The 11,130-nt window shown below is 45.9% G+C and overlaps 1 long non-coding RNA gene across 1 annotated transcript; it reads right to left on the reverse strand.

The window, feature by feature from the left end:
• Positions 1-207: 207 nt before the first annotated feature.
• On the reverse strand, positions 208-8,682 carry LOC123403699. Its single transcript, XR_006611538.1, has 2 exons — positions 8,264-8,682; positions 208-681 (listed from the first exon to the last, which is right to left on the reverse strand). It is a non-coding gene; the product is annotated as an uncharacterized LOC123403699 (long non-coding RNA).
• Positions 8,683-11,130: the final 2,448 nt, after the last annotated feature.

Genomic DNA, 11,130 nt, shown 5'->3' on the forward strand with positions numbered 1-11,130 from the left:
ATTGTCCAATACAATTTTATGTGGGACATGTGGTGTTCATATACGGACGCATATTCTTTTATGAAGAGTCTGAAAATTAACTATGTACTCCCTTCGTTCCTAAATATAAGTCTTTTAAGAGATTCCATTAAATGACTACATACGGAACAAAATGAATGAATCTACACTCTAAAGTATGTCTATATACATCAGTATGTAGTCCTTTAATGAAACCTTTAAAAAGACTTATATTTAAGAACGGAGGGAGTACAAAATAGCATTCATACTTTGCAATCCACAAAATAGACTATATAGGAATACTCTGAATCTCTCGAGATTCAACATTTTTCTATAATTTAGATTGTCTCAGATAATAATTAAAATTGAGAGTAGCATTCATACTTTCATAGTACATGTTGATGGATAAAACAGAGATCATCAGTAGTCTGCAAGACATAGCTGGCTATCCCCTTGATCGTTGCATGGTCAGTAGTATATGCTCGAGCACAATTGAGGCCCACATCCAAATAATGAAACTTGGAAATACTTGATAAAACATTACTAGCCCGGTAAGAAAGTTCTGCCACAAGCTTGTTGATGGCAACTTCGCCATTACTGAACCCCAGGATGATAATTTGATGCAGCAGGTTCTTGAGTGCTTCCAGAATCCTTTATCGAACCCCTCATGACTTTATGCTGCATCTGCAAACAAATAACGTGGATGGGAGGAATTAACAAGGAAACTAGGAACGACACAATGTTCTGGCTGTACTCTAGAATGTCTACACTGGTAGAAAAAGAGGCTTCCGTCCAGCCCCATAAGTCGCGACACTGTAGGAACCGCGACTAATGATTTCTTTAGTCGCGGTTCGGCAGACGAACCGCGACCAAAGGCCTGGGCCAGGGCGCTCGGTGGCCAGCTGGTGCACGTGAGGGGCTTTAGTCGCGGTTTGCCATGCCAACCGCGACTAAAGGTGCCCAAAGGCCTTTAGTCGCGGTTTGCCATGCCAACCGCGACTAAATCTCCTCCCCTATAGATACCAGTTCAGCACACTCACTTAGCCATTTGGTGCCACTTCTCTTCACAAGCTTCACAAGGGGGTGTAGGTTTGCTTTTGGTTCCTCTTATGCACACAAGGTGTTTGATGAAATGCCCCAAGAGCGTGAAACAAACATGATATGAAGTGTTGGAGCCACACTTGAGGTTCCTCATTTATTTTTTCCTCCTCGATCGCGGTTAGCAACTTGAACCTTTCATGCATGTGTGTCATTGATAAAATATATATGCATGTGTGTTGTTCATTGTTTAATTTCTATTGTTTATAGCTAGTTAGTTTAACAAATGCATGATGGTTAATTATATATTTTATATTATTATAATGCAGATGAATCGGCAATGGATGTACGGTAACCGACTCTCCCGCGAGTTCACTACGGGTTTGAAAGATTTCCTCGTAGTGGCTAATGCGAACAAGCAGAAGGGTTTTGTTATTTGTCCATGTGTTGACTGTAAGAATCAGAAGGGTTACTCTTCCTCAAGAGAAGTTCACCTGCACCTGCTTCGGCACGGTTTCATGCCAAGCTATAATTGTTGGACCAAGCATGGAGAAAGAGGGGTTATAATGGAAGAAGATGAAGAAGGGGATGATTTCATGGATGAAAGCTATCTTGCTCATTTCGGTGATACTTTCATGGAGGATGCTGAAGGTGAAGGGGAAGGTGAAGGGGAAGGTGAAGGTGAAGAAGAGGCACGTGATGAGACCGTTGATGATCTTGGTCGGACCATTGCTGATGCACGGAGACGCTGCGAAACTGAAAAGGAGAGGGAGAATTTGGATCGCATGTTAGAGGATCACAGAAAGTCGCTGTACCCCGGATGCGATGATGGTCTGAAAAAGCTGGGCTGCACACTGGATTTGCTGAAATGGAAGGCACAGGCAGGTGTAGCTGACTCGGCATTTGAAAACTTGCTGAAAATGTTGAAGAATATGTTTCCAAAGAATAACGAGTTGCCCGCCAGTACGTACGAAGCAAAGAAGGTTGTATGCCCTCTAGGTTTAGAGGTTCTGAAGATACATGCATGCAAATAAAGTACGTACGAAGCGCAGGCGGGGGATATCCAGGAGGCGGGAAAAATGGGAGCGGGAAGACAGGAGGCGGGAAGACAGGAGGCGGAAAGAAAGTGGCGGGAAGAAAGAGGCGGGAAGACAGGGAAGAAATGGCGGGAAGAAGAGGAATCCAGAGCTGGTCATCTAACCTTTAGTCCCGGCTGGTTGGTGCAACCGGGACTAAAGGCCAGACCAACCGCGACTAAAGGTCGTTGCGCGCGGGGAACGCAAAAACGACCTCTCAGCGGGCGGATAGGAGAAGAAAGGGGCGGCGCGCTCACGGCCGGGGGGGAGAGAGGCTGTGGCCAATGTTCCCTTTAAATGGATTCTCTTTTTTCTGTCCCGTTTTAGGCAGATTCAATGTATTGTCTCTATGCATATTTTTCCTACGAAAATATGCTTAGAAAACAGAAAATAAAATGTTTGAAGTTTCTATAAAAGCAATGATGATTTTTCTGAAAATAAAAAGATAAAAGGTTCTGAAAATAAAAGAAGATTTGGAGGGGGCCTTTAGTCGCGGTTGGTCTGGCAAACCGCGACTAAAGGTTACCCTTTAGTCGCGGGTCGCCTCCCCAACCGCGACTAAAGGGGGGGGCGCGGGAACGCAAAAAACCCGCCAAAAACCCTTTAGTCGCGGTTGGGGAGGCGACCCGCGACTAAAGGGTACCTTTAGTCGCGGGTCGCGTCCCCAACCGCGACTAAAGGGGGGGGCTATAAATACAAGTGCGGGTCGCCTCCCCTGCCGCCGTCTTCTCCATCTCTCTCGTCTTCTCCGATTCTCTGCCGCGCGCGCCGAAGGCCTGCCGCCGCCGTCGCCCTCGCCCTCGTCGACGCCGCCCGCCGTCGCCCTCGCCCTCGTCGCCGCCCGCCGTCGCCCTCGCCCGCGACTAAAGGGTTCACCCCTATCCTTTCATCTTTCCCGCGCCGCGCCCGCCTTCCTCGCTTCCTGTCGCCGCCTACTGCCCCCTCCGCTCGAAGCATTGCGCTCGTCGCTGCGCTCATAGCCGCCCTCGTCCCCGCGCCCATCTATTTTGGTTGAGTTATTGCAGGACATGATTTTGGGAATGTATCAATTATCTTTTAGATTATTTCAAGTTACTTTATTTGTGTAGTTTAAATTATGTGTGGGATCAATTGTGAGTATCAAAAAATCAACAGAAAACCAAGAAGAGAGGGAGTCATGGGACGAAAAAACAAAGGGAGTAGGAGAGGCAACGGAACCAACTCCTCTTTTAATAATGAGATACTTACATAATATTTACTCCCTCCGTTTTTAAATAATTATAGTCAAAAAAAGATAGTCTAGTTTTTTTAACTACAATTATTTAGGAACAAAGAAAGTATTTTCTTTTATGATTAAAAACTAGCAAATGAACCAGCGAATCGGCGGTCGGCCAGTGCAAAGCTGAATTTGTTTTTACTACATGTTTTCAGGACTGACATAATGGCGGACGATAGAGCTGACCCGATTATGGACAACTATGATCCGGACGGTGAAGCACATATGTTCGGCATCATAAACGGCGATATTCTATATGTGCCGACCGGAGAAGAAGAAGATGATATCTCTTCTTATCTGAACCTTGATGGTGAAGATGAAGGGCGCCGTCAGCAAGATGATGCCGAACAAACGTCGATAAACGACGATCTTCAAATGGAAGTAGCAACCACCTCCGGCGCCGAGGTATATATATACATTGAGCCTCTGGTGATACAAACTAACTGATTTGAATAAATATGTGTGTACTAACGCGCGCGACTCTCTTTCTTATTTTAGCCCTCGGCCGGATCGTCGAAACAATCGAGTACGTCGTCAAAGCGTGGCGCAACCAAGACGATGAAACAAGGAGAAACATGCACCATCGAGGTTGTCGACAGTGCAACCGGCAGGCCGCTGGAGCCCCGCAAGAACGCCACCAAGTTTGTCAGCCAATGCGGAGCCGTTGTTAGAGACAACGTCTCGATCACCGTCCAGGAGTGGAATGAGCCAAAGAAGGCACGAAATGCTGGTTTCACTTTTGTCGATAAGAGAACAAAAAAAGATTGCTTCAAGAAGCTTATGGAACATTTCGTTCTACCTCCGGAATACAACAAATTCGATGAGGAGGGTAACAAGATTGAGGAAAACAAGGAGAGGAGGAGGCTAGTCAAACAGTTCGCTCTTCATAAGATGGCCGACGCATTCCGGAAATTCAAGCAAAATCTAGCCCATGACTTTGTCAAGCAGAACAAGACTCCGGATTTCAAAGGACAATATGAGAAACTGAAACATGATTGGCCAGAATTTGTGAAGCAAAAGAAATCGGAGCAGTTCATTCAAATATCGAAAAGAAATAAGGAAAATGCGGCTAAGAAGGAGTACAATCATATTATGGGGCCAGGAGGGTATCGCATTTGGGTGCCTAGGTTGGAGAAGATGGAGAACGAGCTGAGGGCGCGAGGAATCCGTCCAGGTACGGAGGGATGGGACCAAAGGGCCAAAAGCTGGTGGTACGGGCATGGGGGAACGCTGAACCCGGAGACAGGGGAGTGTGTTTACCGGGGCAAATTAATTAAACCCACCCAAGCCCTTATTGACGCAATGAGGGATGCTCAAGAGGGGAAGATCAAGTTCAACAGAGAGAACGACGCGCTGACAAAAGCCCTCGGGAATCCTGAACACGGAGGACGTGTACGAGGCATGGGGAACATTCCGTGGAAAATAGGGTTCCCCCAGAACGATGACCCGTACGGTTACAGAAGCCGTAAGAGAAAGATGGATCGGGAAGCAGATGTTGTGGCGCGGTTGGCATCGGAAATGGATGTGATGAAGAAAACCGTGAGTGTACTATTAGCCGAAAGAGATGTTCGGGCGCAGCATGAAGATCATCCAGCGGATCTCGGAAGCCAGCAGCGGAGAAGCAGCGTGGCTTCCACGGAGGCCCCACCGGCTGGTGCAGATGCACCGACGATCGAAATTACTGCACCGGAGCCTCTGGTGGTCGAAATTACTGCACCGGAGCCTCCTCGCTACCCCGTGGACGATATAAAGGAGATGAAAGAATGTCATCTGTATTATCCTATCGGGAACATGTCCATGAAGGTAGCCATCGGCAGTGCTTTACCATGTTTACCTGGAGCACTCCACCACAACAACCCCATTCAAGATGGCTATGCTCGTGTCACGGTGGAGGACATAGTCCAAGGGTTTGAGGACCTGGAGATTGACATTGCTACACCTGAAGGGGAGAAAAGACTTGGAGATGTCAAGCGCCATTTCATTCTATGGCAAAAGAAGTTTATCAAGTTTCCAGGCGAGGCGCCAAGGACAACAAGTCCACCCCCCTACGGTGGTGGTGGTGGCGGTGGCGGTGGTGGTGGTGGTGGTGGTGGTGACGGTTCACCTACACCTCCGTCACGTCAGCCGACGCCCCCCGGTCCACAACGTCCGGCGGGTGATCAGACGCCGTCCCCCAGTCCTCGTCCGGCGGGTGATCAGACGCCACCCCCCAATCCACCTCCGGCAAAGAAGAAGAAGCAGTCCTGGATTATTAACCCGGACCCTTATGTACCTAAGACCACAAAGGTACCGGAGCCATCACTGAAACCTCTCCCCACAAGGCCTTGGGAACGTAGTGCCGAGGAAACTGCCGCGAGGGCGGCTGCTGATCATGAGAAATGGAAGGCGGACTGCAAGAAGAAAAGAGAGCCCGAGCCCAAGCCAGTATTTTCTGATGAGCAAAAGAAGTGGGCTAAGTCATTTTTGAGCACACCGTCCCAAGCCGCGAAGAATCTGCCTGACGACTATGCACGTGAACTTCGTAGGCAGGCACTCATGTTGAAGGAGAAGAAAGAGCGGGCGGAGAACCAGGAGAACAAAGCCTTGGAGGAGGCCGAGAAAACGGAATTAGAAAGTAAAAAAAAGCGGGAAACGAGTTGCCCAGCTCGGGGAACAAAGTAAACAATCGATTGCCCCGCTTATAGTGAAAGCCGCCGGTCTGGATGACCCCGATATCATAGCAGCTGCGGCAGCACATGGATTGACTGTAACGAGTGCCAGAGAACAAGCGGCCAACTTAGGTATTACTCTTCGTGAAATGTTAGGCCTTGATGAGGCGCCAGTGAAGGAGGTAGTAATTACATATGTGAAGAATGGGCCTCTCGTCGAGCCTGCGCAGGAAGAGGATCTACCTCCACAAATGAAAGGTCTGGTGAAATGGTACAAGGGTTACATAAAAAATAAAAAACGCCAAAGATTATATTTATGCGGAAGTTAGATATGAGCATCACTTCAAACATTACTATGTACAAATTCATCTGAGTGAATTGTTCCAGCTTTTCAATCTGCGCGAGCTCGACAAATCTATCATCAGTTGCTACGTTCTGTAAGTGATTTATTTATACCCCATCTCGTTCATATTGCCTGCACTATATATATGTCGTAACTATATTGTTGTGTCCGCTATTATACATGCAGAATGAAGATTAAGGAATGCAGAGTAAGGAACATCCATGATGTTGGGTTCATTGACCCACACATCGTTAATGGATATGTGTTGGAGCATCACCCCGCCGACATGGAGGCAGACCTGTGGCAGTTTCTTACAAAGCAGGAACTCAAAAGTGATATTCTATTTCCTTACCATTTTGGGTGAGTGTTTCTGTCTTGAGCACATTCTCTTTTGTTTACTCCATGCATGATATGTGGCCGGCTAATCGATGAGTTATGCATGACGTACTGTGCATGTATCGTGTCCGCAGGTTCCACTGGATTCTGCTAGTAATTAAAGTTGACACCTCAGAATGTCTCGTCCACGACTCTCTGAATATGGATCCAAAGCTTTGGGGCGGCATGAGAAGAATGCTGCAGAAGTAATTATTTTCATTCATTTGCGCTCTATATCGATCGGCCTATTTCGTTCATTTCCTAATATCAAGTAACTAATAACTCTCTTGTTCATTTAATTTTCTTTGCCTCGTAGGGTTTGGAGACGGTTCGTAGATACAAAGGTCGGTGAATTCAAAAAAGAGCTAGAATTCAAAAGGTCAAAGGCTAAGAATGGTGGGGATATTCAGCCAGCGGGGACCAATCTATGTGGATACTATGTCTGTGAGATGATCCGGAGATACACCTCTGAGCGGGTTCCGAGTGATACCAATGCTCAGCGGAATAACCTCCGGGTGATGCTTAGTCCAGAAGCTCGCTTCCGACCACTTCAAGAGGAACTAGCTGGATGGTTCAGGAGGGAAGTCCTCCATCGTAAAGGAGAACACCATTACGAGGACGTAGAACTTCATATGCATTAAATTATGTATGGAAACTTGTTCAAAATTGTATATGGTCATCCGATGATATTGAATATATATTGTATATTCCTCTTGAATTCTTTTTGGTTCTAATTTCAAATTTGTTTGAAATTGTACATTCATATGCATGTATGTAGTACCGTAGAATATGTGAAACTCCTTCAAAATTAAAATAAAGCACAAAAGAAATAAAACAATACAAATTAAACAGAAAACAGGTTTAGGGGGGGGGGCCTTTAGTCGCGGTTGGGCAGAAGAACCGCGACTAAAGGTCCTCCGCCCCGACGGCCGCCTGGCGCCCACGTGGACGGGCCTTTAGTTGCGGTTCTTAAGCAACCGCGACTAAAGGGGGGGGCCTTTAGTCGCGCCTATTTGGTCGCGGTTGCGCAACCGCGACTAATGGCAGTTGCGAACCGCGACCAAAGGCCCTTTTTCCACCAGTGCTACAAGAAATGAGAGTACGGTTCACACATTTAAACTACAGTTCATAGGAATTAATATACCAAACAAAATCTGCTGGACAGTGAAACTAAATTAGCTGATCTCAAAGACTCAAATAGTGCAGCCAGGATTAAATCTGCTCAAATATTTATAGTGCAGACAGCTATATTTACTCAAATAGTGAATAGAATACCGTGTGACTATTTAGCAACATAAATAAAATGTGGAATTCAAAAGCTATATTTACTCAGAAAGGTTCATAACAAAATGTGTGGCAGGAAATCTAATTGTTGCGAGAAAGGAATATACGATAATTGCCTGAGCTCAACATTATTCTAAGAACCCGAATCATTGAAAAACCACAATCAACAACTCAGCAGCACATATCAACTCTCACACTCGAGCCCAAATTCAGAAACTACAAAAGGGTACGGTCATGAGGTTCCTACTGTAAATGGCTAGCTACAGGCAAAATCATGCTAGATTTGCGGCAATTGACTGTCCTGATACTCCAAAGCACCAGTGCAACGACGATCATTAATTAGTTCAGCCAGCAGAAACTGGTGATAATCCATCCAGGCAGATACTGATCGGAGTCTGACACAAAAATCACCATCTCCTACGGCCCCCAGCCAGCGATCCGTAAGCCCTCTGCTAACAGCTTTTATTTCTGAAGTGGGCACCGGCAGGATTGGGGAGAGAGCAGAGGGCGCATCCCCGCAAGGCTCTGCTCCATCCCCGGCGATGTCCTTGGACGATGGCCTCTTTGACGGCGACGGCGGCGCCATGGATTGGAGGAAGTATTGAAAGCGGGAGGTGGCAGCGTGGTGCGGTGGAGATGATAGCGATGGTAGTGCCATATCTACTAGTTGTGGACTGTCACCGGGCTTTTTTTAGGCTGTCCATTTATTCGGATAAATTATTTTGGATGTCCACAAAAGCCATTTAAGGTTTTTTTGATGGATGGCATATATGGGACTAGTGGGTCCCAACACCATTTACATCCCTAGTGCTCGGGGCTAGCGCTCCACAGTGGCGGATGCACGCGGTCTCGCAGGTTTGGCGGCTGGAGGAGAGAGGAGGTAGACTGGTGGGTCCGTGGATTTCGGTCGAGGGTTAGTGTTAGGCAGGAAGGAGGGTAACTTCTTTATATAGTCGGGTAACTAGGTTTAGGTGGGGTTTGCACGTTTTCGGACCCTCCGATCATGACTGGACGGCTCATATCGTGGGGTAGGTTTAGGTGGTTTGTGTTGGGTTGTGTAGAGTGTCTTGGACTGAGAAGAGAGGGAAGTGATAGGCCCGCGACATAGTTTTAAAATACCGAAAACGTCCGATAACAAACTGGCTAGTTTCGTTATAGCTTTAACAGTTGGGGTATGAAACGACCTCCGAATGCAACAAAATTTGGCAGACGGCCTATGAACAATAAATTAAGACCGTACGCCAACTTTCAACCCACTACTAGGAAGTTTTATGCACACTTTTAGAAACAATGAATTATCGATGTTGCTGGCGGGTCTGTATGTGGTTGGTCTCGAAACGGTCGTCGATGAGAACAAAGAGAACTGACAACTAATAACGAATGCAAGTTTTGAAAAATGACGACAAAAGAGTGCCGATGCAATGTAGATGATGCGAATGATGCGGTGATGAATGTGACAATCAAATAAATCACACGGCAAAACGAAATAAAAAGGAAAACTTCTCGAGCGTCGGTTCCGGGATGTTGCGCATGGTTCGGTCATAGTTACATATTAAGCAAGAAGTGCTATCAACAAAACAATTATCGTTCAGCCCATAAGTGCTTGTAGTAGCTTAGGTAAACAACGGTTAATTTTGTGTTACTTGGCAAATTTATGCAAAACCGAGAGCTAGCATATGAGATTCTCAAAGGGCCGACTAATGCCTTCTAGTTTTATCCTTTGCGCATATACATAAGCCCGCATTCGCATGACGAAACCGATGTGATCATACTCAAGTATTTTCAGGGTCACACTAAGCCCTTATACAATGAAATCGTAGGTGATTGCATTAAAAGGTGCACAGCCGGGTCATATAGGTGCGAGTAGCTTAATGCTTGGAAGGCATATAAAACTATGAGTCGGCATAGATGTGTCGTGTTACAAGGGTATCAACTGAACTTTGTAAGTTTGCATCCCCCAAGAAACCAAAAAGATAGTAAAGTACCCATGCATAGGTAATGTGGAAAGATGCAGAAAACACTCAAATATGAGTGGAAACTATCTTTATTCAATCATGGGTCTTTAAAAATACAATTATTTGAAAAATTTGATAAAAAAGCAAACTATGTATAATAAGGATGTAACAAAGCTATGTTCCAAGGTCGATTTGTTTCTTCATCGGAGGTACGTGCTTTTGTATGATCACGTACATTGATGAGATAATAAGACCCATTGCACATGTCTTGCTGACAACAAAAGGCCCTTCCCATGGAGGGGAGAGTGATAGGTCTCCAACGTATAGATAATTTATGAAGTATTCATTCCATGATTGCCTATGTTACAATACTTTTATATGGTTTTGATGCAGTTTATATGATTTATTTAGAACTAACCCAGACTCGCACTGTTTTGAGCAGAATTACCGTGGTGTTGTTTTTCTGTGCAGAAAATGAATTTTTCAGAATCGCCCGAAACTTTTTGACGATTGTTTCAGGAACATATGAGAAATATTGGAGTGAAGAACCATGAGAGGGGAGCCACCTGTGGGCCACAAGTCAACAGGGTGCGCTCATCCCCCCCCCCCCCGGCGTGCCCTGAAGGCTTATGGGGCCCACGTGGCTCCATTTAGCGTGATTCAAATGCCAAAAAATCCTATATATACAGAAACCCTCAGAAATAAACAAAGAACTTCCGCTCTGCTACCACAACACTCGGTATCAACAAAAAATACATCTAGAGCCTTTCTAGTACCCAGCCGGAGAGGGGAAATCATCACCGGTGGTCATCTTCATCGTCCGAGCGTAGGCCATGATGAGGAGGGAGTAGTTCACCCTCGGGGCTGAGGGTATGTATCAGTAGCTATGTGTTCAATCTCCATCTCTCGTGTTCTTGAGATGTCACGGTCTTGATGTATCAAGGGCTTTTTTAAGGATCATATGGTGTTTCTCCCTTGCTATCTTATTGTGATGAATTGAATCTTTTCCTTTGAGATCTCGTTATGTTGGATTGACTATTGAATTTGAGAAAACTTGATGTATGTCTAGCATGTGGATACCCGTGGTGACAATGGGTATTCTACTGATTCACTTGATATATGTTAGGGCATCAACTTGCAGATACTGGTGATCTTGGGG

This window comes from Hordeum vulgare, chromosome 6H (assembly GCF_904849725.1).
Source record: "Hordeum vulgare subsp. vulgare chromosome 6H, MorexV3_pseudomolecules_assembly, whole genome shotgun sequence".
Classification (NCBI taxonomy): Eukaryota; Viridiplantae; Streptophyta; class Magnoliopsida; order Poales; family Poaceae; genus Hordeum; species Hordeum vulgare.